The sequence below is a fragment of the Protopterus annectens genome, chromosome 5.part0, assembly GCF_019279795.1.
Source record: "Protopterus annectens isolate FY-2018-M chromosome 5.part0, PAN1.0, whole genome shotgun sequence".
Classification (NCBI taxonomy): domain Eukaryota; kingdom Metazoa; phylum Chordata; order Ceratodontiformes; family Protopteridae; genus Protopterus; species Protopterus annectens.
Genome location: NC_056735.1, coordinates 1,235,727,016 through 1,235,740,529, shown reverse-complemented (window position 1 = coordinate 1,235,740,529; position 13,514 = coordinate 1,235,727,016). Strand labels below are relative to the sequence as shown.

Here is a 13,514-nt window from a genome sequence, read left to right as displayed (position 1 = left end):
CGGTCTGTCAGACCTTTCACTCTGCCATCTAGTTCTGCGTCAGTATGTGGGAGTGGTCTAAGTTGTGCGTCACGAGGACTCCAGCTGCCACAAATCATGTGCCAATCTGGACCTACAATTTGTCTAACTACTTTCTCTACTTCCTCTCCATTCAAACGGTAATTTAATCTCATACCTTGTAAATCTTCTAAAAACTTCCTAAAATTCACTTTTGGGTGGGGGATACCTTCTGTGGCTTTCCGGATATCTTCCGGTGTCCACGGTCTATAAACTAAAAGAATCGGATATTGTCCTGCCTGAGGATTCGGTACTTCTATGAGCGGACATATTTCTTCTTCGCTCATAGCTTGTGAAGCTCTATTTAACTCATTTAGTTCTATTTCCCTCCTCAAGTCGCGTGTTCGAGACCTGGTCTCGATGGGATCCCTGACAAACGGTTGTGCTTTTACAGGGACAGCTGGGTATAGCGGAGGTGGATCAGCACGTCCACTCGCTTCATATTCTGGCAACGGAAGTGGAGGGGGTGAAGGAGGGGCCGTCGCTATTACTAAATTATTATCTTCTTTGTCTAAAAACATTGTTTTTGAATTTTTAATTCTTTGTTCCCTATGATTTGCTTCCTCAAGCCACTTGTGTGCCTGAGGGACTTCTAATTGTCTCTGCCTTTTTAATTTGCCTTTCGCGTCTATTTTTAACTGTTTTACAAGTTTCATAAGTGCGAGTTTATCTAAATTACCCTCGAATTTGTACTTATCGACCCATTTGGTATAATATTTAACATTATCGGAATGCTGTAATTGCATATACTTCGCGTCTTCGGTTAGGGGTGTGTCCCGGGAGCTTTTTGTGCACTGATTTCCCATTGGTGTCTTAGCTAAGCTGTAAATTGTTACCCTTTCTATCACGTGGTACCACAAGTCTACACCTTTTTTTACAGTTTATCTAGAATAACTGTCTACCTATTATGTTTCCCTGATCTATGACAAAAACAGTAATACCTTCTTCTGTCTCTAATTTGCATAAGCAATTTACCTGACAAAAAAAAGAATAATTCTGTAACTAGTCCCTGATCTTGAAACAAAAATAAGGTAATTCCTCCTTACCTGACCCTCCATGAGTTGATCCACCGGATCGTTGACTCGTCCTCCAATCCCAGATCAGAAACAGTGACTGGCCTCTTTCGAATGACAATTCAGTCAGAGGTCTTTTAAAGCAGAAGAGCCGATTTGGCCTCTTCTCCGTACGGATGCATGCCTCTGGGCCCAATTCTGACCTAGGTCCAGAGCGAGAGATACGTTTTCCGGTCCGAAGGACCAATCTGTCAAAGGAAAAATATACTTTAAAAATGATCAAAACACGGTAGGTTCAGGTTAAGGCACTTTAATCTTGCAGCAAGGAGACTCTAATACAGAGTTTGTCTAACCAGAAACAGGAAATACATTCATTTTTTATAGGTTATCACATTAATCCTGTCCTACCATGCTGACGTAACAAATTACCACCTTTTGGTCATCATCTGCTGACCATCTTTCCCATGATTTTCTGCTGATTTAAACAATTTTTATGTGAAACATCCTGAGGAAAACAACATGGCCTTGGTTACTTTGTTAGATACTTGGTATGTTACATTCAAGATACTATAGCTAAATCGAACACAATGCTAGCAGTTCATTTCTCTAAAAAGCCTTTGTCTAACTTATCTCTAACTATTGCAACTGCAGAGGTTCCCATCCTCTGAACAAAGCTGTCTGTCTAAAATCATTGCATTTATTCAATGGTATATTGTCTATTCATATGCTTCTGACTTAGCAGATTAACACCTGTTTTTCAAGTACATTTCCACAAGGCATAAACAAGAATATTGCTGTGCTAGCAGTTACTAGGTCAGAGGGCGACTTGCAAGTTTCAGTAAGCTTGCTGCAATTTCAATAAGGATTATTTTCGGCCTCATATGAAACTCAATTTATAGAAATCACAGTGCATAAGAAATAGAATGAAAAGCATATTAAAAACACTTGATTATTAATTATTAAGCAAACACATATTAATACATATTTTTCTAACAGAATTCATTAAAAATTGCTCTACCCAGGCCTCGTCAAGCCCCCCCACCCCCAGGGTTCCAAAGAACAACTGATAATCCTGAGGAATCACAAAATTGGGTAGAGGAATTCCAACTCTGCCGTTTGGGTACGACAGCAGCAGCAGATAATCCTGAAACGGTGAGTACTCATCAAATGCAATGGTAAGAACAGACTGGGATTTTTTCTCCATGTATAAAAAAAAGATACTCAAACAAAGGGCAGAGTTATCACAATTAAAGAGGCAAAAAAGCAACACTTGCAACAGGAAGGAGACTGTCAATACAGTCTAGTTATCATGAAAAGTTAGCCTGCAGCTGTTAGTGTGAATTGCCTTATGTGCAACCACAAGGTAAGAAACGGTGGACACATTCGGGCAGTGGAGCCAATATATTCCACATGGCATTGTTGGTCAGAGACACTTCTATGTAAATTTAAAGACGCGTATATACAAATCTAAAATGTGATTATATTTTTATATCTTGTCTTAGACAGTGACTTTAAATACTTGGTAATTACATCAAGATTAATTTCATGGAATGCACGGGGGGGGTAATATTGGTGGTGTTAAAAATTCCTTGCCTTTCTTAAACGTGATGCAGGAGTTACAAATCTCTTCTAGCTAGGTTCCCTAGAATCATTTTCAGTTGAACACAATTTGGGAAAGAAATACTTGTGCTATGGAAGCTCTTCATTTTATTACTGTATGCAGTTCAGACAAGAAATTTTAGTTTTTACTTTAATCTGTTACTGTTACGAGGTTATGTGTGTGTGTGTGTGTATATATATATATATATATATATATATATATATATATATATATATATATATACATACAGTATTCAAGACATATGATTTTGTAATAGTAGGATGCATTTATTTTGTAATTTGTGAAAATGAATGCCTCAAAATAAATAAAACTTGTAAGTAGCAAATAAAAGAGAATAAGGTAATGTCACCTGAGGGAAAGGCAGTTTTACTGAAAAAAAAAATAGGGAGCTGGCAAGAAATTAGCTGTAATGTGAATAGGCTGACCAGACCAGTAAAAGGAGAAGGGTATTAATGTATTGAAAAAGGAAGATAAATCAGTAGTGGCTTTAATAGAAACACACCTAACAAGTAAAGAATACCAGAAACTGGGGAGGGGAGGGGGGGCAAATCAGAAAACAGAGGGGCAAGAAAGAGAATTACAGTAATTTTAATTAATTAGGTTCCAGTCTTTGAGATTTTAGACAGACTTGAGGATGAACAAGGTTATTACTTTATCAGTAAGGGCTATTTTAAATATCTTCATAAAATTATCACTTACGACATAGACAAACATACATTTACCTTTATAAAATCATTACTTAAGACATAGGAAATCGTACATTAACAATGAAGAAAACAAACCATATTTGTTGCCAATAACTACATTATGCATCACATAGCTTTTATTTCTTTGTAACTGTCAGCAGTCCATCATTACATATATTGCCCAATTCCTGTCATCCCTTAAACTTCACTTCTCCTCCTCCTCGTCCCCCTGAACATCATTCTGTATGTGGTGTTCACACAGTTTCCATTTATTTCTAAGTAATTTGATCCTTCACTTTTCTGAAGATACCTCTAACTCTTTATTAATTATTGTCCAGCACTTTTTCTCTGGTTGATAAAAAATATGCCTAATCCATTTTTCAAACTTAAAGGACTGAAAAAACATGTTCACTGCTTGTATCATTTCCTTAACCATAAACCAGAGCTTCCAGTTTCTCAGTTTTTGTATTATTTTTTTGATTATTCCGGCCCCACATATCCTTATCTGCCACAATAAATGTTTTTTTTTTAATCCATATTTCTGAAAACTTCATCTTATAATGTCCCCATAGATATGAGTATTGGTGAACCAATTTTTGTGTGGTTACACAATGTATGGCTATAGCCTTTGTTTTATCTTATTTGATGTCTTATTCTGAAAAGGGTTGTAACTGTCTCAGAATGTACAAAAACACTGAGGTGTCCTTTTCTGGATTTATCAGGTACAAAATATCATCTGCAAATAAAGCCAATTTTTCCTGATTACCATGCCATTGACATCATTGAATTTCTCAGTGCTTTACTTTCTTTAACAGTGGCTTTAAATGTAAAGCAAATAACAAAAGGGAAAGAGATCACCCCTGTCTAGTTCCTGTGTTAAGATACCACTTAGCAGAGAGGATCCCTCCCACTTTAATTCTTGCCTCTGATCTTTCATATATCCCTGTAATTAATCTTATTTTTTGTATCAGGGAATACAGATGCTGCTAATGCTATATTGTTGTTGAATGCTTTCTCTGCTTCAAGACCCACCATCAACAGCACTGTGTTTTTACATTCTGCTTACCTCTGGATTATCATTGTTTTAGTAACGGTCTCAAATGTTATCTCCCATCCACAAAAAAAAACACATTGCTTCATAGGTATACATTTTGGCAACACTGTTACCATTCTTTTAACTAGTGTAGATATAAATACTTTATATAATCATGGTTTAAAAATGAAATGGATGTATATGAAGATAGGTATGACAGGCTTTTACTGTCTTAAGGTTATACACTTACCACAGCTTTCTTCCAAGATGTTCTGGATCTTTATCACTTCCTTCCAAACTTGCACAGGAATACCATCTGTTCTTGGAGACTTTCCTGCAGATTGGTTGTACATCACCATTTTTCTCTCATCTTCTCCTATATTAACGTATTAGTTGTTGAGCCTTTTCTACCTCTGACCTTGGCATACTTAAGTCTTCCATAAATCTTATTCATTTGTGCTCTTTGATTTCCACATTCCTCTGCTTTACAGAGATTTTCTTCAAATTTCCAAAATCTCTATTATCTGTGGTCATTTTTCTTGTTGTATGTTCCCAAAGTTTGGCAGTGACCCTTTATACTTTGTTACTTAGTCATTGTGCTAAATGTTTTTGTGCTTTTAAAGTTGTTAAAAAATTGTTGCTTAGTAGCACTCTTTTCAAACTCAAACTTGCTCTCTTATTTTCTCTTCAGCACTTTGTAGTTGCACCTCTTCCTGTTCTCTGAGATTTCCCTTATTCTGCAATACTTTAACCTTTTGTCAGCCCTTCTAAGTAAGTGTTATAACCTTTTAACAATATCCCTTTTGCTTTTATTTTTACCCTGTTATTTAACTCAAGTTTTCTTCTTTCACTTGTGAAGAAAGTTCTCTGGATAGATTATGCAATTTCTACTACCCATTCCTTAAATCAATGTCTTTTTAACAGGTAGGTGTGAATCACCAGTGTCTCATTTTTACTTCATTACCATGCATTTTTGTGTTTGTTTTTATCTGTGCATGATCTGAAACAGTTATTGGATGGATGTTGAAGCTTTCAATTAAATGCATGTGCTACTGTGACATATTTCTATCTAGTATAGCCCAGTTATTGTACCTTTGGGAGTAATATGTAAATTCTGCCAAGTTCCTACTAGTGAATTCATGTCTTCCATACAAAATATTTTCATAAGTTTCTTAATATATGTATTCTCTTTTGTTATATTTTCCTGTCTAGATCCCCCTGATGCATCCTCATTATTGCAAATCAAGTTCCATTCCCCACCTGTAAGTTATATTCCCTACTGAAAGCTGATTATTTTCCCAAATTTTTCTTAAGCTATATAGTAGCAGTTTTTGGTGGAATATAAATGCATGCCAGTATAATCCTCCTCCCTTGCCAATAACCCCCTTATTACCACAAATCTACCATTAATTTTTTTATTCCCTCTTCTATCACTGTTGGAGCTCCTGTACTAATAAATATTATTACTCCCATCCCATTTTCCTTTGTCCCTGATATTCTGCTGAATATCCATTGTAAAAATCCCTTATTTTTGTCAAATTCTCGTGCTTATTTCTTTCCAAATGCTTTCCCTGTAGTATTGCTGTTTGCACTCTGCATTTCTTAATATAATTCAGTACTATTCTCTTTTTGTCTATACCTGTAAGGTCATTTACATTGCAAGATAATATGAATAGTAAAGCCATTATGATATAAAAAACTATATTTTCACTTAATATAAATGACCTTTTTTAATGTGCATTTCCAACTTTTGTCTCTCATGCACACACTGTTAGGCAGGCTGATTTTCTGTACAGTTTGCTTTCATCTCCATTTGAGCCGGTCACATTTTTCAAGACTTTTTGATGTCCTGACTGAGATCAGAGTTGCAGTATTCCAAACAGGGTTGTCACAGCTGACTTCTAGCCAGGGTAGCAAAGCTTAACCTTCCCTGTGTTGTATGTCAGACGTGTGATCTCTGCTTACAAGCATAGGGGTATGAAAGTGAATGTACGAGTGTAGATCCTCGGACTTTCTCTCAGTCAGCCCAGATGCAGGTTGCATATCCTTTGGACTGTTTCGTTGTTGGTATTGTATCTTCTTAAAAACAGATAACTGCCCATTGGGGAACCTTCCTTTCCTTACCTAAACTGTTTCACTATGTCCATATTTGATGTCCACTTGGAGAATTGTGCGAGTATGGTAGGCAAATCCCCTACAATGATCTCCACATTCAGTCTCTCCTCTGCCTAGGTGCAGAACACAGCTACAAAGCCTGCTCCATGTCAGTCCTTTGTACTGAAGACTTTGCGATCCCATCTGTTTTTGCTCAATACTTTCCTGGAGACCCAATGTCTGAAGCATTTTGCCCACTGCAGGATGGAGGCTCCTGCGTGGCTGGATGTGCCTCCATCCCACAAGAAAAATCTCGAAAGGCAAAAGCCAGGTACTCATTCTACCCATTTAGATTACAACGCGCCTGCTGAAGTTCAGAACTAGTGGCTCATCTGACTCCATCTCCGATACCCTACACTACTTAGGGTCTTGCAACTGAGGAGGCTATTACTGAGAAGGGAGAACCATGGATCATCATTTCAGAGTGACCAGAAGGCATCCCACAGATTTTAGTCAAGGAGCAGGTTCCTGGAATGTCAATTTACTGTCAGAGGTGTACACCTCCCCACTTGCTTCAAACAGACTTTGCACCAAAAAAAAGACAGAACATAAAGCATGTTTCTTCTCTTCCATCATTTGGGAAGAAGGAATGGATGGACTTTTCTCAAGGACTGCTCAAGGCCAATATGACCCTGAAACCACCTTTTACAGCTACACCTCGGAAAATCATTGGTTATTCATCTTCCTCTGAAGATGAAGAGGCCTCTTAATCTGACCACTTTCTGGCCTTACTCTTTTCAAATCTGCTCTCCTGGCCAAATCCCTTGATACAATGAAGATTCACTCTCCCCTAATTTCTCTGTTGAAAAAGCTTATTTTGGGGGAGACTATTATAAACATGATGAAATATTTTGAGTGAGAGTCTAGACAGATTTCAGAAGTCCAGCAAAGATATTATAACCCCTTGGAAATAGGCACTTCTGCCTCTCATCTGTTCCTCTAGTCTTGGAGTCCTTTTTGGATGCTTTCTGGTCTGTCTTGGCTACCCCTGTTTCGCAGCCATCTGTCCCGACAAGGCCAGACATGTTTTACAAAGTTCCTGATGAATTTAAGTTCCTGTTTAAGAATCCTAACACAGACCCCTTTGCAGTTACACTCTAACAAACCTTCAAAGCTTCTTCTCATTGCTAATGCTCACCCATAAGACAAAGACAATGGGGCAATGGATAGGTGGTCTAAGAAGGTTAATACCACTTCTGCTCTGGTATTCAGGACCATTTATTTCCAGACTCAGATAATCCAGTACCCTTTATGCATACTGAACTCATTAAACAAGGTAGTGGTGGACTCACAGGTGTCAAAATCCAAACAGCAAATTTTGTCTTTACTTAATTGGGCTGCTCAGCCAGACACAGTATAAAATGATATGATACTATGGAGGTATCTTCCATAGCAGCTGCTATTGGCTGATTTATTCACAGGTATGCATGGCTGTGAAATCATACCATGGCAGATGATTTCAATGCCAAACACACTGATTCTCCTTTCAAGAACCTTTTGTTTGGTCCACACAAAAGCTGTGCAAGAGCAAGGAAAAACTATGAAATATTGCAGACAGATTCTGCTAACCTCTTTGCCAAGTTAACAGAGGAATTATACCAGCTAAGCTACTACTTTTGTTAAAAGGGTTCCATGGCACAAGAAAGCACCCAGAAAGAGATTTCAAGAGAAACCACAGAGGGATCTCACATCTGGAAGCCTGTTTTGGGGGATAAGTCTCTGTATCCATCTTAATCCCCCTCCTGTCCTGCCCCTCTCTAGAAGACTCTACAAAGTCATTCTCAAGCTGGAAAAAGCTCACCACAGAGCACTGGGTTCTTTCTAGCATAAAATGGATTGTGTCATGTCTTGGAACTTTCTCCACATAATGGTATACTTGATCTCCTCACAACCAACTCCAGCTTCCACTTCCTATCATCTTAAGAATTACAGGCTCAAGGCACTATAGAATCAGTGCCCCAGAGTTTGAGGAAGGGGTTTTTACTCCAGACCTTTCCTAGTTCGTAGGAAAGGTTAGCAGTGACCCATTGTGGATTAAGTACAGTTCTGGATTAAGTACCGTTCTGGATTAAGTACCAACCCTCAAAATGTTCTTCTACCACACAGTGCTGTCCTTTCTTACTTCCACAGGTATAACTGGTCTTACTGGATCCAAAGGATGCCCATCTTCATATTCCCATTCTTCCTTCCTGCATGAGATTTTTCAAGTTCTCTACTGGCTCATTTCACTTTAATTTTACTGTTTTGCCTTTTGGGCTTTCTACAGCCCCAAGAGTATTCAGAAAGTGCCTAGCACCAGTGATGGGCTTCTGCTGATCTTAGGGAATTCAGGTTTTTCCTCTTCTTAGATGATCTACTGGTCCAGGCTACCTCACCTCAGATTTTGGTACATCATCTCCAGTTTACCCTTGGCCTCCTCTTGCACTTGGGGTTCACTGTCAATTACAAAAAGCCCCCCTTCAGTCTACTCAGGACCTAGCATGTCTGGGCTGCAAATTGGATACCAGAAGGATACAGGTCTATTTGCCTTAAGAAAAGGTGCAGAACCTTACAGATTATTTTCATAACCTTTCCTCTATTTACCAGTGCTTTGCCAGAGAACTCTTGGAGCTCTAGGATTCATGGCAGTAACCATCCCATTGTTCCCTCTGCTCCCTGTAGCCTGGTTTGAGGAAAATTCAGTGGTACCTGAAAGCAGTTTGGTCCCAGCGTTCTCATCATTTAAGATCTTGAAATACTCATAATTAGTACCTTAATATCTGAAAAAAATGTAACTGCATAAATTCTAAAGCACCACTCTTGTGCCAACATACTGTCAAAATTCTTAACATCTAGAAACTGTATTAATGTTTGTCTTTTCGGCTTTTCCCGGTTAAGGGTCACCACAGCAGAACTCCGGTCCGCTGATTGGCAGTAGATTTTTTATGGTGCCGAGTTGCCAGCCCGACGCCCAACCTTCAGCGAAGGCACGCTCATTCACGCATGTCTTTCGGAGGCCACTCGACCGCGGGGAGGACATGCATACTTCACACAGAAGGCACGTCAGCCGTCAAACAGGAGAACCTCTTGCTGTGAGGCAACAACGCTACCGCTGTACCACCGCAGCCTCAGAAACTGTATTTTGTTAATGAATTGTTAAAACAGTTATTAGGCCATTACATTAATGCACTACTGTATAAAATATAATTAGCTTTGTTAATTAGCATTTTATCTATGCTAAAATGTATTGCGTGCAGTTATTTTCAAATGTAGGTTTTCCTTTTTAAATTGATGTCTTTCAAAATTAATAATATATAACTGATTTAAGTTTCATTTTTAAATAAAATACTTTGACTATTGGTGTTTAAAAATGTAATATTTAATCAATTTTAAATGATTGATTCCTAATGATAGGAGGAAATGATGTTTTGGTGAGGTCAAGGGGAGTTAACATAGTAAGGTATTGTGAAATCTGTTACTGAAGAAGATTCATTTAAAGCATTGAAACTAGTTTTAATGTGAATGTGTGGTTTCAGAAGTTCATTAACTCTTTCCAGAATTATTCCTTGGTTTCTCCTTTTGCTGTTGCTGGGCTATCAGGTGTGTTGTTAAAAACATAATGAAACAGACAAGCCTCTCTAGTACTACATAATTGCTACTGGGGTGAACCTTTGTTCAGCTTTTAATGTATTCTGTGATGAAATTATATTAAAAACAAACCATTAAGAAATGAAGTTCTGAAGATAGTTTTTGTGACACAGTTGTCATATGAGGAAATTAAATGCCAAGGATTATTATAGTCAGCATAATGTATCAGCTTTAAATAACTGGCTTGACAACTGGATTGGCACCAAAAATATCTGTTACTCATATTTACATCTAAGTTTCCACAAAAAATATGAAATCAATATTAAGAAGTCCTCACTGTTATAAGCCTCTTTAGTCCAGAATAATTGTGAACAAAACCATGATCCTTTGTTGTACCAAATTATTACAATTCCTAAAGGGGACATGGGGATCAAAGAACAGATTAATGCTTCCAAACAAGTGATATTTTTGGCATTGCTTCACCCTGAATGTCGATATGGACAGCCAAAAAAAATATGCAAACCTAAGAGTGTGACAAATAGCAGATAAATTGTTACCATGTCAGTTACTTGTGAGATGCCACTCCAGGTTGAGCCTTAGGTTGAGTATTCTTTTCCATTATTTGGAATTTGGCATTTCTTTCAGCAAAATCCTGCATTTGAGGAAGTACAAATGCTTGGACAGAGCGCACTGTAAATATGCTGGCAACAAACTTTCAACCTGTTGCATTCTTATAAAGTATAATTTAATTGTACAACCCAAATAAAAAATGCTAGGATAAATCCTGTGTACTGTATTAAACTGACAACCATAAACCATAAAACTATACAAAGTAGTTTGTCACATATTGCAATATTAATAAGGGGCAACCTCTTTTTGACTCCTTGTTGAAGGATGCCTTTTAAGAAAAATTTGACCTCTAAACTAGAAGCTAAGGAAGGAAACAAAGGCAGACAAGCAGAAATGGCAGACAAATGGGTTTTAACTAAGAATAATCCAGTCCAGCCTTGAACAGTTCACACAAGTAAGAAAGGACTACAGGGATATCCACTGAAAATAGATACTTCACTGGCCTCGAGAGGGACACCCAAGGTCAGAGGTGCAGCCAAAGATTCAGGCCTTACTTTTTTCACCTTTTTCTTCAGGGGCTCAACTGACGAATCAGCAGTACTCTCCATACCTAGCACTAGTTGCTTCAGTTTGATTTTCAACGTTTTAAATTAAGGGAGGACAGATGACTATGGAGATGTTTGGGGATGAACACTTGACAAATGGCACAGGACCTTATAATCGTGTTCAGACCCCAGTCAAAAAAGAACACTAGTCGTGGTTGTCTGTGTGTGGAATCGGTCTTCCACAGTGGCACTTACCCTTCTTGGATGACATTAGGGTTAGGAGGGTGGCCTAATGGTTAAGGTGTTTGCCTTACAAACACAAGGTACAGGGTTTAAATCTCACAGGGGATAACTGGCTAGGCTTAAAATGACTTGCAAAGGCAGCTAGCCTAGTACTAACCTATGAACCTATTAACTTGTAATAAGCATGCAGGAGCAAAAGCATAAAAGAGTTTCCCCAATGGGGCACTTATCTGAAAGAAGATAAACTTTCGGCGATCAGACAGGATGGCTAGAAGAAGTCATTCTGACTGGCAGCAGAGAAGTTCTGAGGATGGTACGTGAAGATGTCACTTTTATGGCCGACACTCTGCTGTTCTATGTGCAGCGTCGCATGTACCTTGCAGTAGCTTAAGTGTCTGGTATATTGGCCGGATGTTCGGGTCGCCTGGGTGGAATCTCCCTTATGTTATGAATACTGCAACATGGAAAAGGAGGACTTATATGGCTATGGTAAGCTTTTACACAACTATTCTATATGTTGCTATACTTGTCTTATTATATGATTATTATTTATTACTCTGCCTCACCTAAACCCAATTACTTTTGTAAAACCCTAGCTATCTTTCCCTAGAGTGATAATAGATGTTGCTGCCCGAGGCTTTGTTTGATAGTTGCAAGTTATTACTCGACTGGTGGCTGACATCCTGTCAGTGGATTATATATGTTTTTTCATGCAAATGATCTGAAACATAGTTGTTGAATCAGCTTTTACCTTCATCTGTGGATCTGTTTAGCCAAAAATATTGACATGCAGCGCCTCTTTGTTGAATGATTAACTGTCATTTGCTCAACAAGTGATTGTGAGTAACACAGATACTAGAGCATTTCACTTGAGTTGACTAATTAATGTGTTTCTGCTCCTTACAGGAGCAAGATGTTCCTCCTGAAAGTGTGTAGTTCGTTTAACTATGTCTGAGCACACAACATTCAGGAGAGAAAGTAAGATAGTTTTTCATTGCATAATTGCTCTTTCTCTGTGGTGCAGTGATCTAATAGTAATAGTAATAAAGTAAGGGTGCTATCCGCAGTGGTGATGCTGCGGTAGCGTTGTCGCCTCACAGTCATAGGTTCATAGGTTTATACTAGGCTATCTGCCCTAAGGCATTTATAAGCCTAGCCCAAAGTTTTGTGGCTTACGCCACACCTTATGTTAAAAAATACTGTGCCCATTAGTTTGTTGTGCTTCTGTCCAGCAGTGACACAGAGATGATTCCCAGGGTAAACCTACGATCTCCCATCCACCGGTCAAGATTTCTCTTGAACAGAGCCAGCGAGGTGCTCTGCCTCACATGGACCGGGATTTTATTCCACAGCATAGGGAGTCTCTGGGTGACAAATCTATCCCTCCAGCATGTCCTATTTATATCCGTGCTAAGGTTTAAGTCACTTGCTCTAGTGGATCTGGTAGATTTGGATTTTTTGAGGTGGAGCATGTCAATTAATTCCGGGTTGGACATGGCCTTGTATGTCAGGCACAGGTCACCTCTGAGCAGGCAGTATGCGACTGAATAGAGCTGGAGTTTCTTCAGTCTGGCAGCATATGACAGATTTTGGAGTTCCTTTATCCTTTTGGTGAGGAACTTTTGGGGTCTCTCCAATTGCTGCAGGGTGTCGGGTGAGATGCATCCCAAATGGGGCATTGTACTCGATCATTGGTCTGATAAGTGAAGAGTACAGGGGAACAATGACCTCACTTGATCTGGATGTGAATCCCTTCATGATCAGGTGGGCAATGTAGAAGGTCTTTCTAACCACTTTAGCAATGTGAGTGTCAAAAGAAAGGCCACTGTCAACCTGGGTCCCCAGGTCCCTGATAACCTCTTCTGTGCTTAATGGATTGCCACCTATATGGTAGCTTGGGGTTACCTTGTTTTTCCCGAAGGGTATGACTATACATTTTTTGGCATTTAACTTCAGGCCATGGCTCAGGCACCAGTTATCCGTTTCCGTGAGACCCCTCTGAAGGATATCTGTGTCCGATGTACT

General features: G+C 38.8%; 1 protein-coding gene across 1 annotated transcript in view; it reads left to right on the top strand.

Moving 5' to 3' along the window:
* Nucleotides 1-2,095: 2,095 nt before the first annotated feature.
* Nucleotides 2,096-13,514, top strand: part of LOC122801612 (baculoviral IAP repeat-containing protein 8-like) — a 160,543-nt gene continuing 149,124 nt past the window's right edge. Inside the window, exon 1 of the mRNA XM_044071088.1 lies at nt 2,096-2,222. The gene's annotated coding sequence lies outside the window, so the exon portion shown is untranslated. The remainder of the gene's footprint in view (nt 2,223-13,514) is intronic.